We start from the raw sequence: 14,901 nt of genomic DNA, 5'->3' as shown, positions 1-14,901 counted from the left end.
CGCTCACACACATTGCATCCCCTATCATCTACCCCACAGTTCTGACATCGTTCCTATGCTCATGGATTATTAGGTATTCTCCTGGCATTTATTCCTTCCACTCGGACTAAGATCCTAAAGTGTAAGCGGAAAATTCATAAGACAAGAAAACACAATTAATTTTAAAAAATTGTAAAATGTCAAGAATCAGAAATTCAAAATAAAAACCACAGTGAAATATTTTTCACTTCCAAAATTAGCAAAGAGTTTTAAAGGGTAATACCCAGTTTTGGCAAGAGTGTTATGAAAGGAAGCCTCTGTTGATGATGACGATCTTGCACATGAGCGAGCCTGGTACCTAGTTAGTGCTAAATAAAGAGTTGTTGAATGAATGAGAAGAACTGCCTTCCAGTTCAACTTGGACTTAGGCTGGCCCACCCTCGCTTGTGACGGTTTTCCCCTGCAGAACATCAAAGTCACCAGAAAGCCTCTGACAGGCAGCTATTTTATGAGGTCCTATCTGCCCTAGAATAGTTTCTTTATCATTCTGACAAACAGCCCCAGGGTAAATGACCATATCTCCCTCCACACTGAAGATTCTCCTCGGCCCTGGTGGAAAATGTGATGAGTTTTGCAATGGACTTGAAGTGTGATTCATGTCCTTTGTAAGTAATCTGTTAAGAGGGCATTCAGCAGTATAAACCGTTCTTTGCAGGAAGGCTCAGCTAGTGGTGTGTTGGTTTAATGCAAACCTCCTTGGTTCTATAAATACCTAGGGAAGCCACAGAAGTGGTAGTGGGCTACCACTATTTGTTCATCCTGTGAGGTCTTCAACTGGTGGTGAGCTGACTCTCCCTTAATGGAGTCCTCAGAATACATTTTGGGTCAGAAAGAGATAAAGGAAGCACAGGGTTCTAGAACCATTAGGACTTAACTCACTCTTACTGCAGATGAGAAAACTGAGGCTCAGAGAGGTGACATAAATGCCCAAAGATAAGCAGCCACAACTGGAACCCTGAGAAACTAATTCCCAGTCTTGGGCTTTTCCCACGTGAACAGTGTGGGTCACAAAATATTTCACGGAGCACCAGGTCTAAAAGATTTTCTAGGAGAGGAAAGCAGAAGGGGGTTTTATGATGAGGTAAGTTCTTGAAGCAGTGTATACACTATACTCTCTCCAGCCAAGCCCCATACCCCAGCCCCACTTTTGCCTGGAGGTTCACAGGGCACCTCAGAATTTAAAAGGCTCTGAGAAACAATGCAGCAAGGAAAGCTTTTTTTTTTTTTTGCAGTACGCGGGCCTCTCACTGTTGTGGCCTCTCCCGTTGCGGAGCACAAGCTCCGGACGCGCAGGCTCAGCGGCCATGGCTCACGGGCCCAGCCGCTCCGCGGCATGTGGGATCTTCCCGGACCGGGGCATGAACCTGTGTCCCCTGCATCGGCAGGCAGATTCTCAACCACTGCGCCACCAGGGAAGCCCAAGGAGAGCTTTTAAGGTTGTTTAAATCATATTTTCCAAGTCTCTATGAGCACAGAATCTCTATTACATTCAATGACAATTCCATAGAACGTGTATTCCTCAGAGCACTTTTTCAGAAATGCTCGGCTCTAAATCCCACGAGTCTTTCCTTGCCTGAAACTGGCCTCAAACAGGTGATGAAAATGACTACTGGGCCAAAGATGAGACTCAGAAATAAATATCTATTGCTTGCCCAGGAAACCTCCTGGTCTGAAACATTGGGAGGGACTAGCAGATTCCCGCCCCCTCCCATCTTCATTCCTAAGTCCTAATCCTTCAGAAATACTGTGAACTGGCCCATTTCTTGCCCGTATGAAATCTAAATTTTACCAGCATTGTAGTTATGCCATCTCCAAAGCACCTGATGTACCCTGTGCCCAGCCTGGGTAGGGTGGTGGTTGTGGTGTGTTTACTCCACAATCCCAGCCCAGGAAGGTGGACCCTTTTAGTCAATTACCACTTCGTTGTTTTTTACCAATGCTTCCTCTTCAAATAGAGCACGTTTTTGCATTTTCTGCTTTATGGAACTTTTTCCTTAGCTTTAACTGTCATAGGAGTAATTAAATAACTTTCTGAGCTCTCTTTATTGACATTAACTATTGTGGGAAAAAAGTCGAAACTCCCAAAATGATGTCTTCCAATAGCAGAGAACCAGAGGACTTGCTCTAGGTGACTTGTTGCAGAGCTCCAAATGTACTTTCTGAAACATTGGCCTCTCCTAGACTTTCTCAATTCTTTTTTTTTTTTTTTTTTTTTTTTGCAGTACGCGGGCCTCTCCCTGTTGTGGCCTCTCCCGTTGCGGAGCACAGGCTCCGGACGTGCAGACTCAGTAGCCATGGCTCACGGGCCCAGCCGCTCCGCGGCATGTAGGATCTTCCCGGACCGGGGCACGAACCCGCGTCCCCTGCATAAGCAGGCGGACTCTCAACCACTGAGCCACCAGGGAAGCCCCTCAATTCATTTTTAAGATTCCAGAAAGCATTTAGCTCTGTGTTGTTAAGAAGCACCAGATCAGGTAAGGTTCATTCATTCTTTTTGACATAATCACTTCCCATCCTGGAAGGTCCCCTGATGGGTCCTCCTCAAGCTACCTTGGAGGTTCTTGCAGCCTGTTCCTGCCTCTGCTATTTGACCCCCTTGAACAATTCTGAAAAGGATACTAATTCAGAACTGACTGAGCATGACCATAAACCGAGCAATTGAGTTTCTTTGAGAATCTTGTTCCTGCCTCAGAGAAACACACCCAGGGCTCGGCTGAAACACCGGCAAAGAGAGATGGGGTGGCAGCTGGGGATGGGCACAGCTTGCGCATCTGAAAGGGCTCAGTGGATCCTGTCAGGGGAACTGAACTACAACATGTGAACCGAAGCTTAGCTTAGGGAGGTGGAGGGCAGGTAGGGGCAGCGGGGTATGTGATTTCTGTCCCAAGCGCATTTTCCAAAAGTGGTTCCCTCTCCTACATATTTTAAGGTGAGGTATAGACATGCAGTTAATAAGATGTGAACCTTTGTGAATTATGTGAGTAAATCACCTGTGGACAAATATGGGGACAGAGAAACGGAAAAATCTGGAGCCTTTGTCACGGGCTCTCTCCCCCATCAACCACAGGGACAAAGTCCCTCATGCTCCAGCTGCCTCAGACAGGTTCCCCAGGCGTTAAAACGAGCGAAGCCTCTGTGTGCAAAAGCCTGAAGGGATTTTATGGTTTTTGCTTGACCACTAGGGATGGAAATGTCTCTTTTGCGTTAAATGAGCACTTCAGTCTAAAGTCTCAGGAGAAAGGCCCCTGCCGTTAAAGCTTTCAGGCCCATTTCTGATAGAGACTAAACTATGTGGAACCCTGACATAATCTGGGAGTAGATCTAGACAATTCTACACTCCACTTTGGGCACCTGAGAAAAAAGGAAAAGATGATAGATTTGAATGGAAAAGGAAGAGACATCGAGTGATTTACAAAGAAAAGATTAAAGCAGTTAGACGATAGTTTGGCCAAGACATGTCTAAGATTACAGGGCAAGGTTAAAAAATCCATAAATATTTGTATCATAAAAAAGTTTCTGTCTCACGGGTACACATACACACACAACACGCACGCACACACGCATGCACGCACACACACACCAACACCCCACGGATGGGGTTAAATGCCTTTCCTTTTAGGAGTTTAAAATAGGCTGGTGGAAGATTTACTGCACACCTGGAAGGGTCTAGTGGCTTCTCTCAGGGGAACTGAACTAGAAGTTTAGCTTGGGGGAGGCAGAGGGGAATTCAGGGAGTGATTTCTCTCGCAAGCACATTATCTGAAAGTGGTATTCTCTTTTGTGGGCAGATGTGATGGCAAGGAGTGCAGTGTAGGTGAATTTTGGGGTTTATGATCAGCTCTCATTCCTGTAATCGATGCTTTTGGTGCAGCAAGACATGGAGGAAGAAAACCTGAGATAATAAATTGTTGTCATTGCTGTGTGCAATGATTGGCTACCATTGTTGCCAGCCATGGTGAAGCCAGAAGACTCGATTTGCAGTTCATTGTTTCATTTGAGATTTGCCAAACAGTACAAAAAGGGCTTCAGGTAACTTTGTTGTGTGCTCACCTTAGAATACAGTGACTGCCTGCCATTCTTGCTCATAGTTCTATATTACTCAGAAAATCATGTAGCATTCCAAGTTATTCTCCCAAGGTGCATGAACTCTCTGGACACAGAGTTTGATAAGGAAAGATGAGCCCCGCAAGGTTGTCCAAACAGAAGACAAGTTATTCACAGGCATGTCCTAAAGATGTTGGTGGAAACCTTGAGTGGCAGGATGAAATTAGAGATGACCCACAAAGCCAGTAGATTGGAGCTGAGTCAGACAAGGACTAAACAAAGCACCATGGCTCCCAACTCCATGTTTCGTCACACATCTTTTTGCAGTGTTGCCCACTAAATAGTAAGATGTTTATTTCATAAGTAGTAGACATTCACAGTGGGGGAAATGAGAAAACCCATTTCAGTTTTGATATACCAGCATTATAGTTACCACTTTTCACCACCACCTGTATCCATGCCCTTTGCAAAAATTTGCAGATCCTTCCACTAGAAACGAAGTCTATTTCCCTCCCCTATTGGCTTCGGCTTGGCCCTGTGGGCAGAACAGACAGTGTACCAACTCCACATCAAAGGCTGAAGAGAGAGCAAGTGTTTCCACTGGCTCCCTTGCCCTTCTGACATTGCACTGGTCGGTCCGCAGTCCAAGGAAGATGAGACACGTAGAGTAGGCTGGACCCAGCTTGAAGCCACAGCCAGCCACGCTGAGCTCCACCTGGATCAGCTGACCAAAGACGCATGGCTGTGAGTGAAGAAAAAGCCATCATTATCCTCGGGCACTGAATTTGGAGGTGGTTTGTTACACACCATTATTGTGGCAAAAGCTAAGTGCTACAAATGTAAATAGGAAATTCAAAAAAATACCCATAACCTGTTATCCAGAGATAACCAATATTTGGTGTGTATTTCTTTCCTAGTATTTATTCATGTATATGTGTGTTTGTCCTATGTGTATGCTAACTTTTATAAAGCTATATATAGAGTACATACTGCTTTCAAACTTTTCCCCCCACGTAATTGGAAATTTTTTTCCAAATCTATAAATATATTTTAGAGCATATTTTGATGACCCTATAGTGTTCTACAATATTGATGTCGCATATATATTTTAAAATTTTAGTTCCTGAATTTGGGTAGTAGCTAGATATGTTTTCTTTATAAAAAAGACAATAATACATAGATTCAAATGTAAATCCTCCTTTAAACACACACGCTCCCCAATAGATATCCCTCCACTCCCCAGAGACAATCACTGGTAAAAGTTTGATTTGTCTTCGTTTAGACCTTTGTCCATGCATTTAATGCATGTACCAATATACCTACACATACATAGGATTTTAAAAGTGAATGGTATTATAATGGTTTTATGATTTGCAGCTTTTCTCATTCACTAAAAAACTCACTCTTCTTTTAGAGATTACTGCACGTCAGTCATGTAGGTTTACCTCATGATGTTTAATTGCTGAAAAATATACCACAATGAGGACGTGCTACGATTTACTGACATACTCCATCATTGGTAGACATGTGAATCATATCCAAGTTTTGGGGCTGTTCAGTGAACATCCCTCTTCCTGCCTCTTGGGTACATACGCAAGTGTTTCTCCTGAATCAGTACCTTGAGGGTAGCGGACCCTACAAAAGCTACCCTACTTTTAGCAGACGCTGTCAAAGTGCTCTCCGAAAGGCTGTGTAATTCACCCTCCACCAACAGCGTACCAGAGGATGCATGAACACCAACACCAGCCAAGTCATCTGCAATTACTTCCAGCTAACTCTTCAGCTTGTCTCAGAATCTCTGCTTCCTAATCTTTAAAATGCCTATGATAATTCTTTCCTGATCATTATTAAAGGAAATTATTCAAAGGAAAGAACTTACCACTACGGGCAATAGCATTGCGCTCATCTTATCGTTACGTGCTAGGCTTTCTTCATGTGGACCTTTACTTCGTCAGCCCAGCCCACTCTCCTTCTCACACTCACACATTTCCCTAGGCCTCCACATCCTTCACACCTTTCAAAACACAAATTCTCCCTATCTTTCAACGTTTATTGCAGGTCCCTCTTTCATCACACGGTTTACTGGCAACTCTGCTGAACTCCCACACGTGTCCTTGCTGTGCCGCTTTTTTTTTTTTTACTTTTCTTAGAATTACCAGCCATTTAATAATTGTGTTAAAATCGATGCTATTTATTGATTCTTAACTCCGTAGGAACCATTGTGCCACGTGCTTTGTAGACGTTACCTCATTTGTCATCACTATGCTATTATTATTCTCAGCTTACAAAAGAAATTCCAGAGGCTCCAAGAGTTTAAAGATCTACTCAAGGCCACTCATCAGTGGTCACGCAGAGATTCAAAGCCACATATGTAGGCTGCAAATCCTGCCATCAGCCACTGTAAGGTGGTCCTTACCCTCTCCAGTTCCTGACGGCAGGGGCAGAATCCTTCCTCTTTGCATTGTTTTCACAACATAACACAATGCACTGCACATGGAGGCTACCCAGTTACTGTGTTGACTGATCGAAGTTTCTCCCCTTCTAGGCCACATTCCAGGCGTGAACAATCACTCCTTCCTGCTGTGGCATATCCCATCATAGAAGTCCTAGGGAGAGAGCTAAGGTCTTGTTAAGTACACACTCTGCAGCCAGCCCTTAGGCAAGAGCTATCTGGGCTACATCAGAAATAGATTACACAGCCCCTTGGCTTAAGGAACCCCTACTCTGTATTTGAAGAATCAGATGTAAACAATTGGAACAAATTGTTAGGAATCAAAACGCCTACCTCGAAAACAAAAAGACCTGAGTTAAATCAAGAGTCGTATGGCATTGCAACAAGCCATTGGGAAGAGAAAAATCGGCATCAGTTGAGAGCACATGAAATGGCCTTTGAGAAATGGGTGAAAGGAGGTCGGTGGGAGGACATTGCCCAGGTGAGGAACGGGCGGAATGAGGTCATGGGTCCAGAGGTCCAACTCCTCCTCCTCTCCCCTGCCCTGGGCTTCCCTGTTCCTCTATTTCCCTCCCTACAAAGTGGGAATAATGATATAGCACAAAACTTGCACTTAAAAAAATAATAAAAATGATTAGGCCATGCCTATAAAGCACTTTGAACTCTCTTACAGACGGGAAGTGACTATAAAAAGGAAACATTATTAGTATGAATGTGGGACAACCCTTTTTGCAAAAATCAGAGCAAGCCTCCTTTCATAATTAATTTCAGTCCTAGAAAGCAGTGGCCTTACAGATTCCTGCATCGAGAAACTTCTCTATCTCTAGATTTCAGACAAAGACATTAGACCGAAAATAACAATTCCTCCTGGAAAATGGAAAGAGTCAAAAATGATCAGGCCCCACTGGTATCTGAATGGGTCAAAGATTTCATGTACAGCGAACAACTTGAACAAGCCAGGTGATAAAGGTGTTTATGAGCTAGTGATTCCATTGGAAGCCTGAAACGTGGCCAGTCTAGCCTTGGGCTGAAATTACCAAATCTCATACTTAAGCCCATTAAAACATGCTTGCACAAAACTGTTAGGCGATGCTGGTTGGTTGTGTCCAAAAAACAGTCCACACAGTAAGTGCATTGTTCCCAGCATAATGCTAGGACCTGACTTCCAAGACTAGAGCATGTTCCCCCAGAAAACAAACTTTGAAAAAGGACAGAATTGCCAACTACCTAGACTATAGGTTTAGGGGATGTCTCCCTCTTGTGGAAGAGGATGTGGGGTGCTCCATGTTGCCCAGATGGCGGGACTGCACTCGATGTGATTGGAGGGAGACAGATGGCAGACTAACCCAGAAAGGAATGTGTAACACTTAGAGCTCATGAAGAGTGATACAGACTTCATCCTGAGGTAGTGAGCACCCCAACCCTGGAGGTAATCAAATGCCAGGAAAGACACTAGAGGAGGGGTTCCTGAAACACAGAAAATTGAACTGGAGGACTTCCAGTTGCCTAGTTAAGCCTATGATCAGCGTGTTTCCTCATAATCCCTGGTGGCTCTGATGACTATAAAATGAACCTGGGCACCTATCGTCCACTAATCTATGACAAAGGAGACAAGGATATACAATGGAGAAAAGACAGTCTCTTCAGTAAGTGGTGCTGGGAAAAATGGACAGCTACATGTAAAAGAATGAAATTAGGATACTCCCTAACACCATACACAAAAATAAACTCAAAATGGATTAGAGACCTAAATGTAAGACCGGGCACTATAAAACTCTTAGAGGAAAACATAGGAAGAACACTCTGACATAAATCACAGCAAGATCTTTCCTGATCCACCTACTAGAGTAATGGAAATAAAAACAAAAATAAACAAATGGGACCTAATGAAACTTAAAAGCTTTTGCACAGCAAAGGAAACCATAAACAAGACGAAAAGACAATCCTCAGAATGGGAGAAACTATTTGCAAACAAATCAACGGACAAAGGATTAATCTCCAAAATATGTAAACAGCTTATGCAGCTCAATATTAAAAAAAAAAACAAACCAGCCCAGTCCAAAAATGGGCAGAAGACCTAAACAGACATTTCTCCAAAGAAGACATACAGATTGCCAACAAACACATGAAAGGATGCTCAACATCACTAATCATTAGAGAAATGCAAATCAAAACTACAATGAGGTATCACCTCACACCAGTTAGAATAGGCATCATCAGAAAATCTACAAACAACAAATGCTGGAGAGAGTGTGGAGAAAAGGGAACCCTCTTGCACTGTTGGTGGGAATGTAAACTGATACAGCCACTATGGAGAACAGTATGGAGGTTCCTAAAAAATCTAAAAATAGAATTACCATATGACCCAGCAATCCCACTACCGGGCATATACCCAGAGAAAACCACAATTCAAAAAGACACATGCACCCCAATGTTCATTGAAGCACTATTTACAATAGCCAGGTCATGGAAGCAACCTAAATGCCCATTGACAGACGAATGGATAAAGAAGATGTGGTACATATATACAATGGAATATTACTCAGCCATAAAAAGGAACGAAATTGGGTGGTTTGTTGAGACGTGGATGGATCTAGAGACTGTCATACAGAGTGAAGTAAGTCAGAAAGAGAAAAACAAATATCCTATGTTAATGCATATATGTGGAACCTAGAAAAATGGTACAGATGAACTGGTTTGCAGGGCAGAAATTGAGACACAGATGTAGAGAACAAACGTATGGACACCAAAGGGGGAAAACCTCTGCGGGGTGGGGATGGTGGTGTGATGAATTGGGAGATTGGCACTGACATGTATACACTGATGTGTATAAAATTGATAAGAACCTGCTGTATAAAAAAATTAATAAAATAAAATTCAAAAATTATTTTTAAAAAAATTAATAAAAAAAATAAAATAAAATGAATCTGGCCCCAGGAATGGGGTGGGGGCCAATTCAAAGTCCCTTTGCAAAATGTTCTCCAGCTGCAAATTATTCAGCATCAGCTGTGAGTATTGAACAGACAACGTTTCTTGAATGGCTGCAACATTTCTTGAATGAAGACTAGCAAAGTCTGAGGTTTGAGGATCTTTTTTGTTTTTTAAGTTTTAATCTCACTCTCTTTTTTAAAATTAATTAATTTATTTATTTATTGGCTGCGTTGGGTCTTCATTGCTGCACACGGGCTTTCTCTAGTTGCAGTGAGCGGGGGCTACTCTTCGTTGCAGTGCACAGGCTTCTCATTGCGGTGGCTTCTCTTTGTTGCGGAGCACAGGCTCTAGGCGCGCGGGCTCAGTAGTTGTGGCATGTGGGCTCAGTAGTTGTGGCTCGTGGGCTCTAGGGCACAGGCTCAGTAGTTGTGGCACACGGGCTTAGTGGCTCGGTGGCATGTGGGATCTTCCGGGACCACGGCTCGAACCCATGTCCCCTGCATTGGCAGGCGGATTCTTAACCACTGTGTCACCAGGGAAGTCCCTGGGGACCTTTTCTTTTTAAAAAAACTTTTAAGAAAATAAGTATGCCATGATTTGACAGAAAATATTGTGCCCTGCTCTGGATGGATTATTTTCCCAGGAGCTTGTTAATCCTGGTATTATCATGACCCAAAGAGCTCAAGATATGGGATCAAAGACTTAAGGAAGCAATAATAAATAATATAGCAATAACGACAATAAAGATAATAATAACAGCCACACAGCAACTATCACTGAGAGGATGCCTACTGATCTGAATTCCATTCTAACCAGATTAACTCATTTAAACCCATTTTACAGATAAGCAGAGCCAATATTGGGAAGTAGGCAGTGTAGATCTACGTCCAAACATGTAAACTTTATGCTACATTTAAGAATATTTTCTCATCTAACTGTCTGTTTTATGTGCTGTGTTTTCAGCACGTTCTCTCTGCCCCTTTTGGAATGTGTGCACTTAGAGTCCACAGCAGCAGGCCTGGTGACAGGCAGATCAAGCCCTGCCATCTCTCCTCTCTGTCACCAGCTGGGTAACCTACTCCTTCTCACCAAGCCTGCTCTCTCCTCTGTAAACCAGAGGTAATAATATCTCCCTCTCACATGAAGAATGGCCATGTCTGTGCTGCCCCTAGCATGGCGGCCAGCACAGAGGAAGCCCTCAATACATGGGATATATCACGGAGAAACACCCTGGAACTCCTGTGTCATGTGTTTCCGAATGTGGCATCATGTTGACAATGAAGGTGGACATTCTGGTCTGTGACTACTGGTCACTTGCCAATACGTGGGCTTTCAGGAGACCAGCCCCAGTCTGGGCAGGCAGGGCCCACCAGAAACCCATAGTCTGATTGATTCAGCACCTGAGACATGTCAGAGCAGAGACCAGTCTCCCTGGTGTTTACTATGAAAGTTGCCAAACATGCTCAGTGAGCAGGAATGATGGCCTCCCTCTCTCCATGGCCAGATCCCAGAGCCCGTGGGAAGTCAGCAGCACATGAGATTCCATAAAACCAGTCAGGATGCTCGCAGGGGTGGAGTGCTTCTAAAAGTTATACATTAATTTGGGTAAATTCAGATTTATCTCACATCGCTCATAACTTGATGGGAATCAGAATCATAGGATGCTTCAAAGAGCCCTGCTAATCTTCAGGCATTGGGAATTTTTTAGTGAAAGGCAACAGAAAAAAAAAAAAAAAAAGGACCTCTCAGCATGTCTTTTCTCAAACAACAGGGCTGTGGAATGAATTCACAGGGCCAGATGGGTGCTTGAAGCTTTATGGACAATAGCTATGCCTTGCACCACAGTGCAAAGCAAAGGGAATGCAGGTTGTGAAACCAAGGATATACATTTTTTGTGATCGACCTCAAATGGAATGGCATTGTGTGTTTCATGTACAAGCCATATGGTTTTAAAGGGCTGTATAAAGAGAAGTTTGGCAAACAGATCCATTTCCCATGGACAGAGATTGTCATTTGAGAACCTTTGTCTTTGCTTAGCACTTGTGGTATGTAGGGCAACCAACAGTCCCAGTTTGCCTGGGGTGGAGGGGTTTCCCGGGACATCGGACTTGGTTTTAAAATTGGGACTGTCCATAGTAAACTGGGAAGAGTTGGTCACTGCTTCGTGCTTCCTAACCCTTTAGATTCTGGTCCTCTCCTCCCCCCACTAGTCTCCTTTCCCCACCAGTATAAATCAGCAGTTCTCCAGGTTAGCTGCCCATCAGAGCCATCCGGCGAGCTTTGGAAACGCCCGACACCCAGGCCACGCCTCCCATCCATCACATCACAAGCTCTGAGTGTAGGTCCCAGGCATCAGGCACCAGCCTTTGGAATCACTGAGCACTAAATGGGCACCAGGTTAACAACTGGTGGGGGAAGAATGGGGCTGCTCACCGCCACTCCCATTTAAAGGAAATCCTTCTGTCAACTAGGACTCCTCATGGCAGAAACAGGCTCATGTTAATTGGTTTGATACATTTGTGTTTTTCTCTCAATGTCTTCTAAACACCAGTAGATGCTTATGTGTAGGCAGTTACCTCTAAGCCTTTTGGGAAGTAATGGACATGTATGGTTGTACCGCCAGCTATGCTCAGATAACAACATAATGAATTGGACTTGGATATTACTAAAAGGGTCTCATCATTGAGCATGCTAGCAATTTTCACAACTCTTACAATATTTTTCTTAACCTGACCCATTACTTGTGCTTCAAGACATGGAGGACCAAGGAAGCAAGAGCACTGAAGGCAGACAGACCAGGGTTGGAGTCTTTCTCCTGCTATTTACTGCCTAAGGAAGGTCAAATCATTTCACCTCCCTGAACCTCAATGTGCTGATCCATGAAATGGGGACAATGACGATGCGCTGATGGCTTCTTCAGAGAGTCACTGGAAGGTAAAATGAAGGAATGGGGCTTCCCTGGTGGCGCAGTGGTTGAGAGTCCGCCTGCCGATGCAGGGGACACGGGTTCGTGCCCCGGTCCGGGAGGATCCCACATGCCGCGGAGCGGCTGGGCCCGTGAGCCATGGCCGCTGAGCCTGCGCGTCCGGAGCCTGCGCGTCCGGAGCCTGTGCTCCGCAGCGGGAGAGGCCACAATGGTGAGAGGCACCGCAAAAACTAAAAAACTAAAAAACTAAAAGAATGAATGTGTTGAGTTTTACCCAGTACCTGGCACCTGGTGGGCACTTAACAAGTGGGAATGTCTTCACTCACCTAGAGGGAGAATGAAGTAAGTGTGCCTTTACTTGAAAATGGTTGCTGAGTGTGTGGGAAAATCAATATCTGTGGCTTTGAAGCTGAGGGTTTCCCCTCCTGAGCCAACAGAATCCTTCATCCAGAACAACAGGCAGTTGAACTCCTTCCCAGCCCATTTGCACAGAGCTCCTCCCAGCTCCCTGGAAGATACCGTATTAACATTTGAGCCACAGGCTTTGGTCAGGACCTCCCTGAGCTGTTGCTTTTGATGTGGGCTTAGGATCTCAGGTCACTGGGAATAAAGCCTCTTTCATAAGCAGAGGAAGAAGGAAAGGAGCATGTGCTCAGAATTTAACCCAGTCTGTTCCAGAGAGACGGAGAAGGGGAGGGTGGGAAGCATTGGGGTGCAGATTAGAGCTTCTAGCTCAGTGAGCTGCTGCGCTGGGTACATGGGAGCAGCCTGTTAGGGGGAAGGACTTTTCCACCTGCTCTAAAGCGGAGCCCACGATCCAGCGCTGTTCACCCCAGGTCCTCCCTCACTCTGCAGTGCTGAGTGAGTCCATCCTGCTCATGACTCTGATGCTACAGGATATAAGGCCTTTGCCCCAAGGCTTCATCTGTTCATCGGAAAACCAGTGGGGTACGATTGCCTGTCATCTTCCTGGAGAAGGATAAGTGGTTTTCTCCAGTCTCCAGATGTTGTCACCTTGCCGGATAGTGTGTGCCCGCCACTGGCTCCTCTTAATTTAGTCTCCTTTATTCCAGGGAAGTTTGAGGGGGTCAGATGTTCTAAATGACGGTATCAGCTCTTCACTGTTACAGGACTAATCTCCATTTAGTTCCTTAGAGAAACAGATTCCACTGCAGACCAGAGGCCCCCTAAGCTGGATGATGATCAGAATCAAAGAAAAAAAGTGCAAAACTCCAGATTTTTTCCTGCACACAGATCTGCTAACTCTGAATCTCAGTGGTATGTGGGTGAGGGCTCTCCAGGTAGACAGGGTCAGAATTGAACTGAGTTATATGACATGCAGCTGGTGTCTCGGGGAATTGCCTGGTGTGGGGAGAAACCCCATACGTTTGGTGACCAGAAGTGTCAGAAGTGAAGTGTTCTGTGTGAGGAATCAGGGACAGACACACGGGAGACGCGTGTTTCTCCTTTACAGTTGCTCTCGGTTGAAAACCCGGGATGCCCATTTCTGTTTTTCTCCCCGGGTGATATGCCTCTAACATGAGGACAAGGCTACATGCTCAGACTGCCTGCACAGCCTCCCTCAGACTTATCTCTAGCCATCAGCCCACCCGCCTCTCTGCTTTTCCTTCTGATCCCTGCAAAAACTGGCCTCTTGCAAAAGGCCAACCCATCGGTTTTAGGCCACTTTGTGTCGAAATGCTTTTTCTGAGCAGATGAAATCAACTGATTTCTTTCAGGATATGCCTAATGGTTTCTTTTGAAATCGCCTTTTGAACTTAGCTTTCAGCTCTAGGTCGTATTTAGAACATTTGAGAGGCTACAGGAATCAGAAACTAACAATTTTCAGCTCTGGTGGAAGTACTTAACATCCTGTGATTCTCAGCTGGTCAGATGGGACCTTTTCATAATGATAGCATGGTCTTGAAGGACAACTGACCTTCCCCAACTAAATTCCTCCAAAAGTCAAAGTCATTAAGAGTCCCTTCTGCTGCCAAATGGTAGAAAATGCGAGCACCTTACAGGTCCCCTTTCCGGACACACTTCTACAACAATCTGTGTTTTAATAACAATGTGGACAGACATACAGGGAACAGAACATGAAGGGAATTCTTAACTCTGAGATGAACAGGAGGGGCAGGAATACCCCTGAGGTGGAATCACAGAGCCAGTTGCAAAATCCACCTTTGGCTTCTGATTTTTTATTTGTCTGATTGTTTTGCTTTTGCTGAATCTCATTTTCCTCTGAATTATAGGGGTCGTAATAATGAGAGTTAACGTTTTCTGAGGGCTTATTGTGCTAAGGCTTTTGGATGGGTGCTGTCTCATTTCATCACTACAGAAGTCTGTGTGGTCAGCACTATTATAACCCTTCTTCCCCATTTTATAGATGAGAAGGTTGAGGCAGACAGAAGTTAAGTGAAATGTCTGAGGCCATAGGTACCAAACCTGCCTCCAGAGTCTGTGCCCTTAATGGCCGAGTGACACTGTCAGCAACTTTCTTAGGCCT

Source organism: Lagenorhynchus albirostris, chromosome 3 (genome assembly GCF_949774975.1).
Source record: "Lagenorhynchus albirostris chromosome 3, mLagAlb1.1, whole genome shotgun sequence".
In the NCBI taxonomy this organism is placed as follows: domain Eukaryota; kingdom Metazoa; phylum Chordata; class Mammalia; order Artiodactyla; family Delphinidae; genus Lagenorhynchus; species Lagenorhynchus albirostris.
This window is presented reverse-complemented; position numbering follows the sequence as displayed.